The sequence below is a fragment of the Salmo trutta genome, chromosome 8 (genome assembly GCF_901001165.1).
Source record: "Salmo trutta chromosome 8, fSalTru1.1, whole genome shotgun sequence".
NCBI lineage: Eukaryota > Metazoa > Chordata > Actinopteri > Salmoniformes > Salmonidae > Salmo > Salmo trutta.
Genome location: NC_042964.1, coordinates 15,192,114 through 15,206,605, shown reverse-complemented (window position 1 = coordinate 15,206,605; position 14,492 = coordinate 15,192,114).

The window sequence follows — 14,492 nt, the reverse complement described above, 5'->3', positions numbered from 1 at the left end:
TGCTGCCAATGACTGGAACGAATTGCAAAAATCACTGAAGCTGGAGACTTATATCTCCCTCACTAACTTTAAGCATCAGCTGTCAGAGCAGCTTACTGATCATTGCACCTGTACACAGCCCATCTGTAAATAGCCCACCCAACTACCTCATCCTCATATTGTTTTTTATTTTTTTGCTCCTTTGCAGCCCAGTATCTCTACTTGCACATCTATCACTCCAGCGTTAATGCTAAATTGTAATTATTTTGCCACTATGGCCTATTTTTTGCCTTACCTCCCTAATTTTACTACATTTGCACACACTGTATATAGATTTTTCTATTATGTTGTTGACTGTACGTTTGTTAATCCCATGTGTAACTCTGTGTTGTTTGTGTCGCACTGCTTTGCTTTATCTTGGCCAGGTCGCAGTTGTAAATGAGAACTTGTTCTCAACTGGCTTACCTCGTTAAATAAAGTTGAAATAAAAATATGTTTTTCAAAATAATCTATTATCTGAGTACAATATTTCTGCTGGTAATGTAACCGATTACGGTGTTTTTGTGGTCAGGTTACATGTAATCAGTTACTCCCCAACCCTGCCCACCACCTTCAAAACCCAACAGAACTCGACATGTCAGCCAGCAGCCTAGCCTAGCCTAGCAAGGTGTAAATAAACATTTCCAAACTCAGCATCGGGTGTATAACATGGTGTCAGGAATCCACAATGAATGTGGAGGGGAGAGGGGAGCAATCAGCAAGCTTTCCCTCAGCGAGATGGAGGGCCCTGCCACACACACAAACAACTAATCAGGCCGGGACAGTGATTGATAGGTCATCCGGCTTTGAAATCTATCACCCCGCCCAAGTGGCTGTCGACTATTGGCCAAACGGATGTCTGAAATGCCGGTAATGTACATCACCTAGATAATTAATTATGCGTAAATTGGGGGATCGGAAAGTTTAAATCTGCCTCACTCTGTCCCCCTTTACGGACGTTCTCAACTCAATGCCCCCGGCTTTACATTTATTTAGGGGAATATTTTTAAATCAAGTCCTGTGTTGATTCTCTAAAGTGATTTATCACGTTTCATCAGATTCCTTCCTGCTGCTGAAAATGCCAGTATGGGTTAAATCTATGGCAGCCTTTATTAACATGATAATTAAAAAGAATGGTTTTGGTAAGAAATGATAGACGGACCCAGGCAGTGATTCCTTACCTGCATTAAAATAGATGCTATGTGTTCAACAACTGGCCAGGATTATTATTGTATTTCATAACCGCAGGTCATTTCTATAGTAACTCCATAACACTGCACTCACTATAACGGATAAAATAGTCTGTTAAGTATTTACTCCGGGAGTAAGCATGGAATCAGTTTTGTCTTGCCATCAGACAGAACCAAAATACCACTTAACAAAACTAGGCCTTGTTCGAATACTTAAAATCCTGCTCCAGTCTTCTTTTCAGCGGATTTACTTAACTTAAGATACATCTCAATAGGTGGTCCAGGTATCCTCATAACTTGGCGCAAGTGGGTTATCCAATCACATACAGATCAGTGATTGCCTCAATGAATGAAAGTAGGGAAGGATGCATCTTCTAAGAGTACCAACAGGGCCCTATTTTCACTATGGTCATTGGTGAACACTTAACCTCTCTACAGTATTCAAAAACAGTAATAGCTATGTTCACAGTTCATTAGCAGTAATTCAGAGCTAACTGCACAGTACTTTCTAAAGAAAATTACTGATGGGCCTGAATTTGAGATCTAAATAAATGCTATACATACACAAACAAATGATTAGAGTGGAACAGGTGAAAATGAGAGGGAGGGTAGAGAGAGCGAAAGAGATACAGAGCGAGACAGAAAGAAATAATGCACTGTTTCTGTCTGCTTCCTTAACACTTAATTAGCGAAGATCTTATGTGTCTCAACAGATTTGTTGAGGACACAGTTTGGTATATTTTTAGATCTGTGAAATCACCTGTCACGATGCAAATGCTGCTTTTGCTACATTACCTCACTCTTCAAAGTATGCTGAAACAGTACCAACAAGACAAGTAGTCAAAGTGATCTTGGCAGGTTCTTTCCCTTGACTTTTCTCCACAGATTTCTTCAGATTATTTCTCACAAGCTCCTTTATATGACAAAACAAACGTCAAGAAAATAATACTGAATTTGCTCTCATTATTGAACGTCAGATTTGGCACTTTGACAAGCTTTCCCGGTTTTGACCTTGTAAACCACTTGTTCTCTGTACTGAACATATTGCCAAATCAAATTTTATTTGTCATATGCTTCGTAAACAGGTGTAGACTAAGAGTGAAATGCTTACTTACGGGCCCTTACCAACAATGCAGAGAAAAATATTGAATATTTATATCACAAGAGATAAATACACGAGTAACGATAACTTGGCTGTAGACACAGGGCAAGTACCGAGTCGATGTGCAGGGGTACGAGGTAATTGAGGTAGATATGTACATATAGTTAGGGATAAAGTGACTAGGCAACAGGGTACATAATAAACAGTAGCAGCATGTGATGAGTGGAAAGAGACTTGTGTGAGGTGAAAACTTGCCGAAGTTGAGCACCCCTCTTCTCGGGTAATGATAGATATCATGTAGCATGGGTTGCATTCATTATCAACACAGGTAAGCCACCCGGGGGCAATTGCCATTGCTTAGGTCTTCCACCCACATGACCGTTTAATTTATCATCGGCCATCTTGACAAGTGTTCCTCATCTCAACACTTATCTGTCCTCCCCGACAGCTCTTCCCCTCCCTCGCTTGGCAGGGCGAGACATAAAAAAGCGTGGAGAGGTAATTCCAGGCGAGCTCATTTTTCTCTTCTGCTCTCCATCTGATAAGTGTGTTTGCTCTTTTGTGTCTGGGGCCACTCTTAATCAAGGCAAGTTGAAACGTACAAAGGATTTGGAAAACGCACTGATAAAGGGAACATCTGTCTAACGATATATATATATTTTTCTACATGTAGGGGTTACAAACGATAGGCAATTTTGGCCAGGCAGGGAAGGATGCAATAGATAAAAGGTAAGAAAAAGAAAAGCATTAACGCAGATGTATTCCACTATATCCTTAGCTTTTTGGGGGATAATATAACTTCTGGTCAGAAGTTTTCAGAGCATTCTAACATATCCACATCTATGCAAAGCCTTGGGTCTTATTTTCAGTGATAACATTTACTAAGATAGAATAAACTTAAAAATAACAGTTTTCAATCCCCATCATCATATATTTTTGGTGTAAAACATTGTACCCGAGAAGAAAATGTCAAAAGTAATGGATGTCATCTGAAGATCTGACAGATATTTAGTAAGACACTCACAGCAAATCTTCCCTATATAGCAAATCATACAATAAAAACGACAGGATATCCAAAACAAATGCCGTCACACTTATTCCTATTTGTGTGTATATTCTGTCATCGCCTTGTTGACTGCCTCTTGGAACGTCCAGTTTTACCATTTCAAAGCCTTTTCACAGTGGCATTCAAGCTGCGTTATACCTGTAATCACGTCACAAAGTAATTTTTGGCTAACGGATTCTGCCGTGACTCCCCACAGGACGGTTCTCTGGGGAAATAATGACTCCCAGCGCTGACATCAGCAACGTGTTTCCTAGTGATCAAACAGGGGCTGGGCCTAAATTGCCCAGCCCCTCAGGATCTGTGCTACAAACAACATGGACTCCTTGATGCCTGCTGCTCATGTGTGACCAGTTCTTGTGATAGCTTTACAGTTACAGTATTTACAAAATGGCGCACCACAGAGACCAAGGGGCATTACTGTGTATTGAGACATGCCTCCCACTTCCTTTAACTGGTAAGACGAGACACAAGGGACAATGCCTGGTAGTGGTTTCACGGCATTATGGAGAAAAGTTTGCTCTACTTTCTTTCCACTAAGCTGGTCGGGAAGAGGTGTCGTTTGTTGTCGTGAAATCAAAGCGCAACATATTTTATTTAATGTGGAAGTTGAAAATGTGGAATTACGTTTTTAATATGGAGTCATGCTAAATTTAACACAGTACAAAGCAACCCCTTCTGAATTGGTGCGACTCTGTTTCCCATTTTGGGAGCTTGTACACAAAGGAACAACAACGAAAAACAAATGCCTAATTCTCCTTCTCCGTTTTCACTTTCAGAATCAGCATTTGAAACAGTATGCCTCCAAGGGGATAAACCATGTGAAATGATGTTTTATGGACAACACAGCATAGTGTATCCTGCTTCTATCTCTTGGTGGGTAAAATTGCAAGATTTTGTTTATTGGTCCTTGGAATTAATCAATTAATATGCTTGTACTATACATATTTAAATGTGGGTGCTGCTGAGTTTATGCCCACTAAGACAAATGCACAGACTGCTTACATCCCAGTTGTCTGAACGAGTGAAAAAACCTAGTTTACAGATATAGGAATATCCGCTAAATATATTATGTTATATTTTTAGGTTAACATCATCCTTTATTCTATCCGACGCAAATTGCTCAAGTTCAGATTTGATCATTTGCCATACATTGAATATACTCTTAGAATTGGATGTGTTTAAAGCTCAAATGTTACATTATTCTTGTCAGCAAGGCTTTTTACAGTGAGCTGGAGACATCCCACATCCCGTCCACCCTCCCCCCTCCCGTCCCCACACACACCCTTTGTAGAATCAACACCGTATCCCAGGGGTTTAATTATTTGTATGTGGAGGGAACAAAAGAAAGAGGGCAGTCTTGATGCATACTGGCCTGCGTCAAGCTCATAAAACAACGCCAGTCAGGTAGGGGCGATCACCATAACATAAATGTGTAAGTAAAGGTCATCTAAAATCATGAAGATGCTGTTTCAGTAAGTACTTACTGTATGTGTGGGCGTCAAATCCCCACATTTAACCAGTAGGTAGCTGAGGATATGGAACTTTTCAGAACAATCACATATCTTGGATGAAATGTGAGGTATATTGTGCATAATAAGAACAGGATATGAGACAAGATGTTGGAGCTTCCGATAGTCATTATAAAAAGCAAGATGTTTTATAGACCACAGTGTCGGAGGGACAATCAAAAGCTATATCTCACTGTATCTTTAAGTTTTAATGAGACTATCGTGTGTCTGTTGGCTTGTCATGTTGATGCTCTATTTAATGGTGATGCAGTGCCAGGGCAAAACACAGTTCATTTTAGGAGTTTATTTCAGGACCACTGGAAGTTTTGTGCAATCATGATGGCATAATTTAATTCAATAAAATAACCTCAGACTAAAATGTTATTGCAATTAGCATTAAACCTCACTCAGATTATTATTTTTTGATGACCAACTCAAAAAAATGGTCTATATTTCCATGACTATTATATATGACAGTATGCATTTTTGGGATTTATTCTTTACCTATCTTCACAATAAGTCAATGACTATCTTGGGTGGTTTTTACATTCATGAATATTCACCCGCACACAGTCTATATGGTGTAATAAATCTGGTAACATGTTTCTAATGCTCGGTGTGGATATGTGTGTGTGTGCTTACAATGTAAGATGAAAGAGTTTGAGAATGTAAAACAACACCTTATTATTAATCTGTTTCTGGTCTGAACTGAAGTGGCCTCCTCATTAATCCCACCTAATTACAGCTGTAACACTTTGGAGAGTCAATGGGAAAACATGAGTGAGAAACACAGCAAAACAACTGGCTGTGTAATTGGCAGTGAGAACAGATGCCCCCTAGATAGCATAGTGTAGGAGCTTGTTTGTGGTTTTTGCGACCCATGAGAGGATGTTGTAATAAACTTGAAATACTTTGAGGCACTACTTTTAAACACAAAACACCTTTCTCCAGAACTATTTCCTCGTAGCCCTTGACAAAAGCGCCCTCTTTGGCTCATGAGTGGAAAGTTCTTAATAATTTTCGTAATTTCATCATTAATAAAGATGTGTTTACATATAGTTTAGTCTTCTGTGATGTGTATATAAAGTGTAATATTGGGATGTAAACTCAAAATGTATTAGATTTCAACTCTATATCTGACATTGTTCAGGTGTCTTCTTTTTTAAAGCCCATAACCATGTGTGAGGTGTATACTTTTGTTTCAAAGTAGATTTGGGTAAGAATACCAAGAAACACTCTGTGTGACCCTGATTTAGCCCACTGTAGTGAGAGGTTGAAATTCTTAAACATTTTAGGGCAGGACATTTTTGTCCATAACAAGACCAAGACATTTGAGACATGCTGACAAATAAAATGTAAAGCCATTTGGTCCTTACACGTTAAAAGCAAGCAAGAATGTAAATGGTTAAACCACAGCCACCTGTCACTATAGCGCAATATGATTTTTAATAGCCACTTAATGCCACAATAGTCGCTGCATTGAACCAGAGTGTGATTAAGACACAATTATATTATCACTTTACTCCAAGCACCAAGTTTGGTGAGTACATCAAGGGGAATTATTTGGTTCATTATGCTTTAAGCACATCAGGGATAGCATTAATGCAGCACTAATACATGCTGGAGTGTTGCATGCTATTAGCTCACTGACATTTATTTTGGTCTCTTTTTAAGTGTATTTTCCCTTTTGCTGATGAAAGAGTCAGCATAAAGTCTTACAACACATTGAAAAGTGTTAGTCAGTTACAAAGCTTTTGAAGTACAACTCATACTCACAATACCTCACTTCCACACAGAGGAATTATGGAATTTTAGTGGCTCATAAACACTCAAAGACCTGTTTTCATCAGCTGATACATTTTACAGGATATATTTCACTAACATTACTTGTTCTTTAAAAGCACCTCACAGTAGCTAATTATGATGCTTTGAGACTTATGTGACAATTAACTGTTGAGATATCAAAGCTCACATAGTTAAAGTAAGGTAACATTCATTGTATTTTGACAACTGCAGAAAATCTTACCCTGTATTTCAATCCCTTCATGTGACAAGCAATGCCCATTATTGTAATTGATGCCAATCGCATTCATTACACATAATACATTGCAAATTCAATGTACAATGAAGAATGTACAGTAAGTGCATTTTTCCTGCAGTTTTGAGCTAAACCAAACTAATCACCTGGTTTTATTGCCAGAGAGGGCTCTATTATTCTGCTTCTGCTGTATGGCACTTCTGGGTTGTGTCCCAGAAGAGAACCTTTGGGGAAATGGGTCAAATCTTGAAATCTTCTTTTGGATGGAGAACAGTAGAGCCTCAAAAGGGGAGTTGATGGTCTGAAAAGGTGTTATAACAACATCTGGAGCAGAGTACAATATTATCTGAAATGTGGGGATGTAACATGCATGAGTATAAGATAAATCAGATAAAAAGCTGCTTTTCTTAAATACAGGGCTATGTTCAGTTGCAAACGTTGTTGAACATTGCAGATAGAAATGCCATAAATAGAGCTGATGTGATTCATTATTCTACATGTCAGAAAGGCCTGTTTGTTCATATGCAATTTCTATCTGAATGTTCCAAAACGTTATGTCTTGCTGAACGCACACCGGGTTTGTTGAATGTATCAACTGTTAGCTACTTTTGCTTGCAACTTGTTTTACCATGCACCCCCCTGGTTTATCAGGTTACAATGAATCCAATGAATTCCAATGAAATATATGTGCTCAATGCCATACTCAAATCTCCAGATGTGTCAGCACTGAGGTTATACTTTGATACTGGATTGATTATAAATTGAAACATTTTATGGCTCAAAGAAATGTTGCAAAAGAGGTGGCAAATAAGTCAGGTTGCTCAGCTGATTGGTTGACATACTGTACATTGAGAAATGTTGTAATTAAACTTAAGAAAAAGAAGGCATTATATTACCAAACAAAAATAAATGACATAAAACACAATGGAAAAATACTTTGTACCTTAAATTATATCATGGGCATAAAACCAAATTAATCTCCATCGTATATTGAAGTTGATGGGTCATTTCGATATTGCCAATAATTTCAATGGCTATTTCACTAGTAAAGAGGAAAAACTCAGAAGTGAAATGACAACACTTGAACAGTGAACCCTCATATTTTTGTATTGTATAAAAGTTCTAATAGTGAAAGAGAAGGATTACTGTTTTGAATTTGGTCAAGTTAGTGTGGGAGAAGTGGAAAAACCATGGTTATCTATCAATAATAAGACAACTTTGATGGGAAACTATTCAGAAGGGTGGCAGACTGTATTGCCACCCTTATTTGCTATATCTTTAACATTAGAATCACACATTTTCAATTTTGCAATTTAAATAATTTAAATAAAAACCTTGAACACACTTGTTCCTGACTTTTATTTAATATGTGATTTTACACTCTAGCAGTACTTCCAGATAAATATTATAAAAGACTAAAACTGTCTGTGCATTTCATCCTCAAAAGGCCATGATGGTCAAAATGACCTAATGCATATTTAACAGTAGAATAGCAATGCCACAAGGAGTACCAATAGCCACCAGTCTAATAAATCCATTTAACTAGAAATGCCTCGTTGGACCCCCCTTCGTGCCAGTGTAATTTGGTGATGTCTATGAAGGTATTAGGTAACATTATAATATGAAATGTAAATATTTGAAGGAATATAATAACATTTTCATTAATTTGTTACTGTAGGCTATATGTACATAAAAACAAAAACCACTAAAAACACAGAATTTTAAGTGTAAAATATATTTTATTTGTGGAGTCCCTTTGTTACAACTATGGAACAATAATCATGTGCATTGAAACATAGTAAAATATTATTTTTACGAAAATATAATAAAACACAAGACAAGCTATCAATGAAGAAAATATAGCCTAAACTTCCGCATAAGCACCAAGCATACTTGTGAATAGTGAAAATCAGCACAAAATAAATAAATGGCATTATAATGCATATAAGTGTCGATATGGCAGCGGTCAAAAATAGTTAATTATTGTCAGTTATTGGACATATTATTTGTGGCCTTGCTCGAGTTCACAGTATGGTATGCATCTTCATTTAGCTGTTATCTCTTGTCCTAACAGTCACCACAAATCTTTGTCATTTTAACTTGATTGCAACACTTTCCACAAACAACTCGCTTGCAGCTGAAACAGGTGTTGTGGGTTCTGTGCATCTCAGTGGCGGTCGTGCCGTTTAAGATGAGGTTGGATGCAATTTTTAAATATGAGAATGGCCTTATTTCTTTTACAGAATATTGGATGACTGTCATCCATATTCCATTCACCCAGCTCAATGTAACATTGATAGGTTTAGGCTACTACATGATACTCAAATTTCCCTATACCCATCATGAGGCTGCTACAACCGGTCCTATGAATGAAAGTTTACAACATGAAGTGCATTCGGAAAGTATTAAGACCCCTTGACTTTTTTCACATTTTGTTACGTTACAGCCTTATTCTAAAATTGATTAAATCATTTTTTTTCAATCAACACACAATACCCCTTAATTAGAAAGTAACATCTGTTTTGTAGAAATGTTTGCAAATGTATGTGTATACATGGCATCGATCACAGCCTCAAGTCTTCTTGGGTATGACGCTACAAGCTTAGCACACCTATATTTGGGGTATTTCTCCCATTCTTCTCTGCAGATCCTCTCAAGCTCTGTGAGGTTGGATGGGGACTGTCGCTGCACAGCAATTTTCACGTCTCTCCAGAGATGTTCAATCAGGTTCAAGTCCGGGCTCTGGCTGGGCCACTCGTGGACATTCAGAAACTTGTCCCAAAGCCAGTCCTGCGTTGTCTTGGCTGTGTGCTTAGGGTCGTTGTCAAGCTGGAAAGTGAACCTTCGCCCCGGTCTGAGGCCCTGAGCGCTCTGGAGCAGGTTTTCATTAAGGATCTCTCTGTACTTTGCTCCATTCATCTTTCCATCTATCCTGACTGGTCCCCCAGTCCCTGATGCTGAAAAACATCCCCACAACATGATGCTGCCACCAATATGCTTCACCGAATGGATGGTACCAGGTTTCCTCCAGACGTGACGCTTGGCACTAAGGCCAAAGGGTTCAATCTTATTTTCATCACACCAGAGAATCTTGTTTCTCATGGACTGAGAGTCCTTTAGGTGAACTTTTACTGAAGAGTGGCTTCCATCTGGCCTGATTGGCGGAGTGCTGCAGAGATGGTTGTCCTTCTGGAAAATGTTTCCATCTCCACAGAGGAAATCTGTAGCTTTTTCAGAGTGACCATCAGGTTCTTGGCCACCTCCCTGACCAAGGCCCTTCTCCCCCGATTGCTCAGTTTGGCTGGGTGGCCAGCTCTAGGAAGTCTTGGTGGTTCCAAACTTCTTCCATTTAAGAATGATAGAGGCCACTGAGTTCTTGGGGACCTTCAATGGTGCAGACATTTTTTGGTACCCTTCCCAAGATCTGTGCCTCGACACAATCCTATCTCAGAGCTCTACGGACAATTCCTTTGACATCATGGCTTGGTTTTTGCTCTGATGTACTGTCAACTGTGGGACCGTATATAGACAGGTGTGTGCCTTTCCAAATCATGTCCAAACAATTGAATTTATCAAAACAAATCAAATTTTATTTGTCACATACACATGGTTAGCAGATGTTAATGCGAGTGTAGCGAAATGCTTGTGCTTCTAGTTCCATGCAGTAATATCTAACAAGTAACCTAACAATTTCACAACAACTACCTTATACACACAAGTGTAAAGGAATGAATAAGAATATATACATAAAAACATATGAATGAGCGATGGCCGAACGGCATAGGCAAGATACAGTAGATGGTATAGAGTACAGTATATACATAAGAGATGATTAATGTAGGGTATGTAAACATTATATAAAGTGGCATTGTTTAAAGTGGCTAGTGATATATTTATTACATACATTTTTCGTTATTAAAGTGGCTAGAGATGAGTCTGTATGTTGGCAGCAGCCACTCAATGTTAGCGATGGCTGTTTAACAGTCTGATGGCCTTGAGATAGAAGCTGGTTTTCAGTCTCTCGGTCCCCGCTTTGATGCACCTGTACTGACCTCGCCTCTGGATGATAGCGGGGTGAACAGGCAGTGGCTCGGGTGGTCCTTGATGATCTTCTTGGCCTTCCTGTGACATCGGGTTGTGTAGGTGTCCTGGAGGGCAGGTAGTTTGCCCCCGGTGATGCTTTGTGCAGACCTCACTACCCTCTGGAGAGCCTTACGGTTAGGGGGCGGAGCAGTTGCCGTACCAGGCGATGATACAGCCCGAGAGGATGCTCTCGATTGTGCACCTGTAAAAGTTTGTGAGTGTTTTTGGTGACAAACCAAATTTCTTCAGCCTCCTGAGGTTGAAGAGGCGCTGCTGCACCTTCTTCACCACGCTGTCTGTGTGGGTGGACCATTTCAGTTTGTCCGTGATGTGTACGCCGAGGAACTTAACTTTCCACCTTCTCCACTACTGTCCCGTCGATGTGGATAGGGGGCTGCTCCCTCTGCTGTTTCCTGAAGTCCACGATCATCTCCTTTGTTTTGTTGACATTGAGTGTGAGGTTATTTTCCTGACACCACACTCCAAGGGCCCTCACCTCCTCCCTGTAGGCCGTCTCGTTGTTGTTGGTAATCAAGCCTACCACTGTAGTGTCGTCTGCAAACTTGATGATTGAGTTGGAGGCGTGCATGGACACGCAGTCATGGGTGAACAGGGAGTACAGGAGAGGGCTGAGAATGCACCCTTGTGGGGCCCCAGTGTTGAGGATAAACGGGGTGGAGATGTTGTTTCCTACCCTCACCACCTGAGGGCAGCCCGTCAGGAAGTCCAGGACCCAGTTGCACAGGGCGGGGTCGAGAACCAGGGTCTCGAGCTTAATGACGAGTTTGGAGGGTACTATGGTGATAAATGCTGAGCTGTAGTCGATGAACAGCATTCTTACATAGGTATTCCTCTAGTCCAGAATGGTTAGGGAAGTGTGCAGTGTGATTGTGATTTTGTCGTCTGTGGACCTATTGGGGCGGTAAGCAAATTGAAGTGGGTCTAGGGTGTCAGGTAGGGTGGAGGTGATATGGTCCTTGACGAGTCTCTCAAAGCACTTCATGATGACGGAAGTGAGTGCTACGGGGCGATAGTCATTTAGCTCAGTTACCTTAGCTTTCTTGGGAAGCATGTGGGAACAGCAGACTGGGATAAGGATTGATTGAATATGTCTGTAAACACACCAGCAAACTGGTCTGCGCATGCTCTGAGGACGCAGCTGGGGATGCCGTCTGGGCCGGCAGCCTTGCGAGGGTTAACACGTTTAAATGTTTTACTCATGTTAGCCACAGTGAAGGAGAGCCCGCAGGTTTTGGTAGCAGGCCGTGTCAGTGGCACTGTATTGTCCTCAAAGCGAGCAAAGAAGTTGTATAGTTTGTCTGGGAGCAAGACATCGTGGTCCACGATGGTTTTCTTTTTGTAGTCCGTGATTGACTGTAGACCCTGCCACATACCTCGTGTCTGAGCCATTGAATTGCGACTCTACTTTGTCTCTATACTGACACTTAGCTTGTTTGATTGCCTTGCGGCGGGAATAGCTACACTGTTTGTATTCGGTCATGTTTCCGGTCACCTTGCCCTGATTAAAAGCAGTGCTTCGCGCTTTCAGTTTTGAGCGAATGCTGCCATCAATCCACGGTTTCTGGTTGGGGAAGGTTTTAATAGACACTGTGGGTACAACATCACCGATGTACTTGCTAATAAACTCGCTCACCAAATCAGCATATTCATCAATGTTATTGTCGCATGCTATGCGGAACATATCCCAGTCCACGTGATCGAAGCAATCTTGAAGCGTGGAATCCGATTGGTCGGACCAGCGTTGAACAGACCATGCACAAGCTCCACCACAATCTGGACCTTCACTTCCTGATCACAGGCCACACCAAGTTTGCCCCTGACTTGAGCTTCGGCCTCATCAAGCAGCACTTCAGAAAGACCAGAGTGAACACTTTGTCTGAGATTGTTGGCGTTGTGAAGGACAGTACTGTGACAGGGGTCAACATCCCACAGCTGGTTGGCCTGGAGGATGGTACGGTTCTGCTGGAAAGCTATGGTTGGCAGCAACACCTGACTCTGTACTTCAGGCCGCTGCCACAGATCAAGCAGTAACAGCACTTCAGGTAAAAAAGAATTTTCTTTGTTTGAGGTTGTTCTTATCTAAACTTGGGAGGCGAATTGATGTTGTGCAGGGTTGGTATATCTTCAGATTTTTATGTCATTCCCTGTTTTACAGCTTCAATGCTCGGGAGCCAGGTGTTGTTGCCAAGGAGCGTTCTAGGAAGTGCGCAACGCTGACATTCTACCTCCCATAGATGGTCTTCCTATAAAATAACCACCTGGACTGGACACAGCTAGACAAACGTATCTTTTTGACAAGATCAGGGAGTTTTGCGAAGAAGAGGCTATGGACATCACATGCCCTGCACCAAAGTCAAGGGCAGGACAGAAACAGGCTCTCCGACTATAGATTTCCTTGTTCATGGCGTGGTTTGGACAGACCAGTCATCAGCACTATCTGCAGTGCCTCTATTCACATGACTCTCTCCTAACACACGTTGCTATTTTTTTGTTATCCTGCTGCTCAGCCACATTACCCCTGATTGTATGCATATACCTACCTTATCTATCACTGATATTGTTATTGATATTGTTCTTGTACATACTGTATATTTTATTTATATTGACAATATCTATTTGTCTGAATCCTGGCTTAGGAAAAACACCAAAAACCCTGAAATCTCCATTGCTAACTATAACATTTTCCGCCAAGATAGAACTGCCAAAGGGGGCGGTGTTGCAATCTACTGCAAAGATAGACTGCAGAGTTCTGTATTATTATCCAAGTGTGTACCCAAACATTTCGAGCTTCTACTTCTAAAAATGCACCTTTCCAGAAACAAGTCTCTCACTGTTGCCGCTTGCTAAAGACCTACCTCTGCCCCCAGCTGTGCCCTCGATACCATATGTGAATTGATTGCCCCCCCATCTCTCTTCTGAGCTCGTGCTACTAGGTGACCTAAACTGGGACATGCTTAACACCCCGGCCATCCTACAATCTAAGCTTGATGCCCTCAATCTCACACAAATTATCAATTAACCTACCAGGTACAACCCCAAATCTGTAAACACGGGCACCCTCATAGATGTCATCCTAAATAACTCGCCCTCCAAGTACACTTCTGCTGTTTTCAATCAAGATCTCAGCGATCACTGCCTCGTTGCCTGCATCCGTAATGGGTCTGTGACCAAACGACCACCCCTCATCACTGTCAAACGCTCCCTAAAACACTTCTGCGAGCAGGCCTTTCTAATAAACCTGGCCGGGGTATCCTGGAATGACATTGACCTCATCCCGTCAGTAGATGATGCCTGGCTATTCTTTAAAAGTGCCTTCCTCACCATCTTAAATAAGCATGCCCCACTCAAGAAATTTAGAACTGGGAATAGATAAAGTCCTTGGTTCACTCCAGACCTGTCTGCCCTTGACCAGCACAAAAACATCCTGTGGCGTTCTGCATTAGCATCGAATAGCTCCCGTCATATG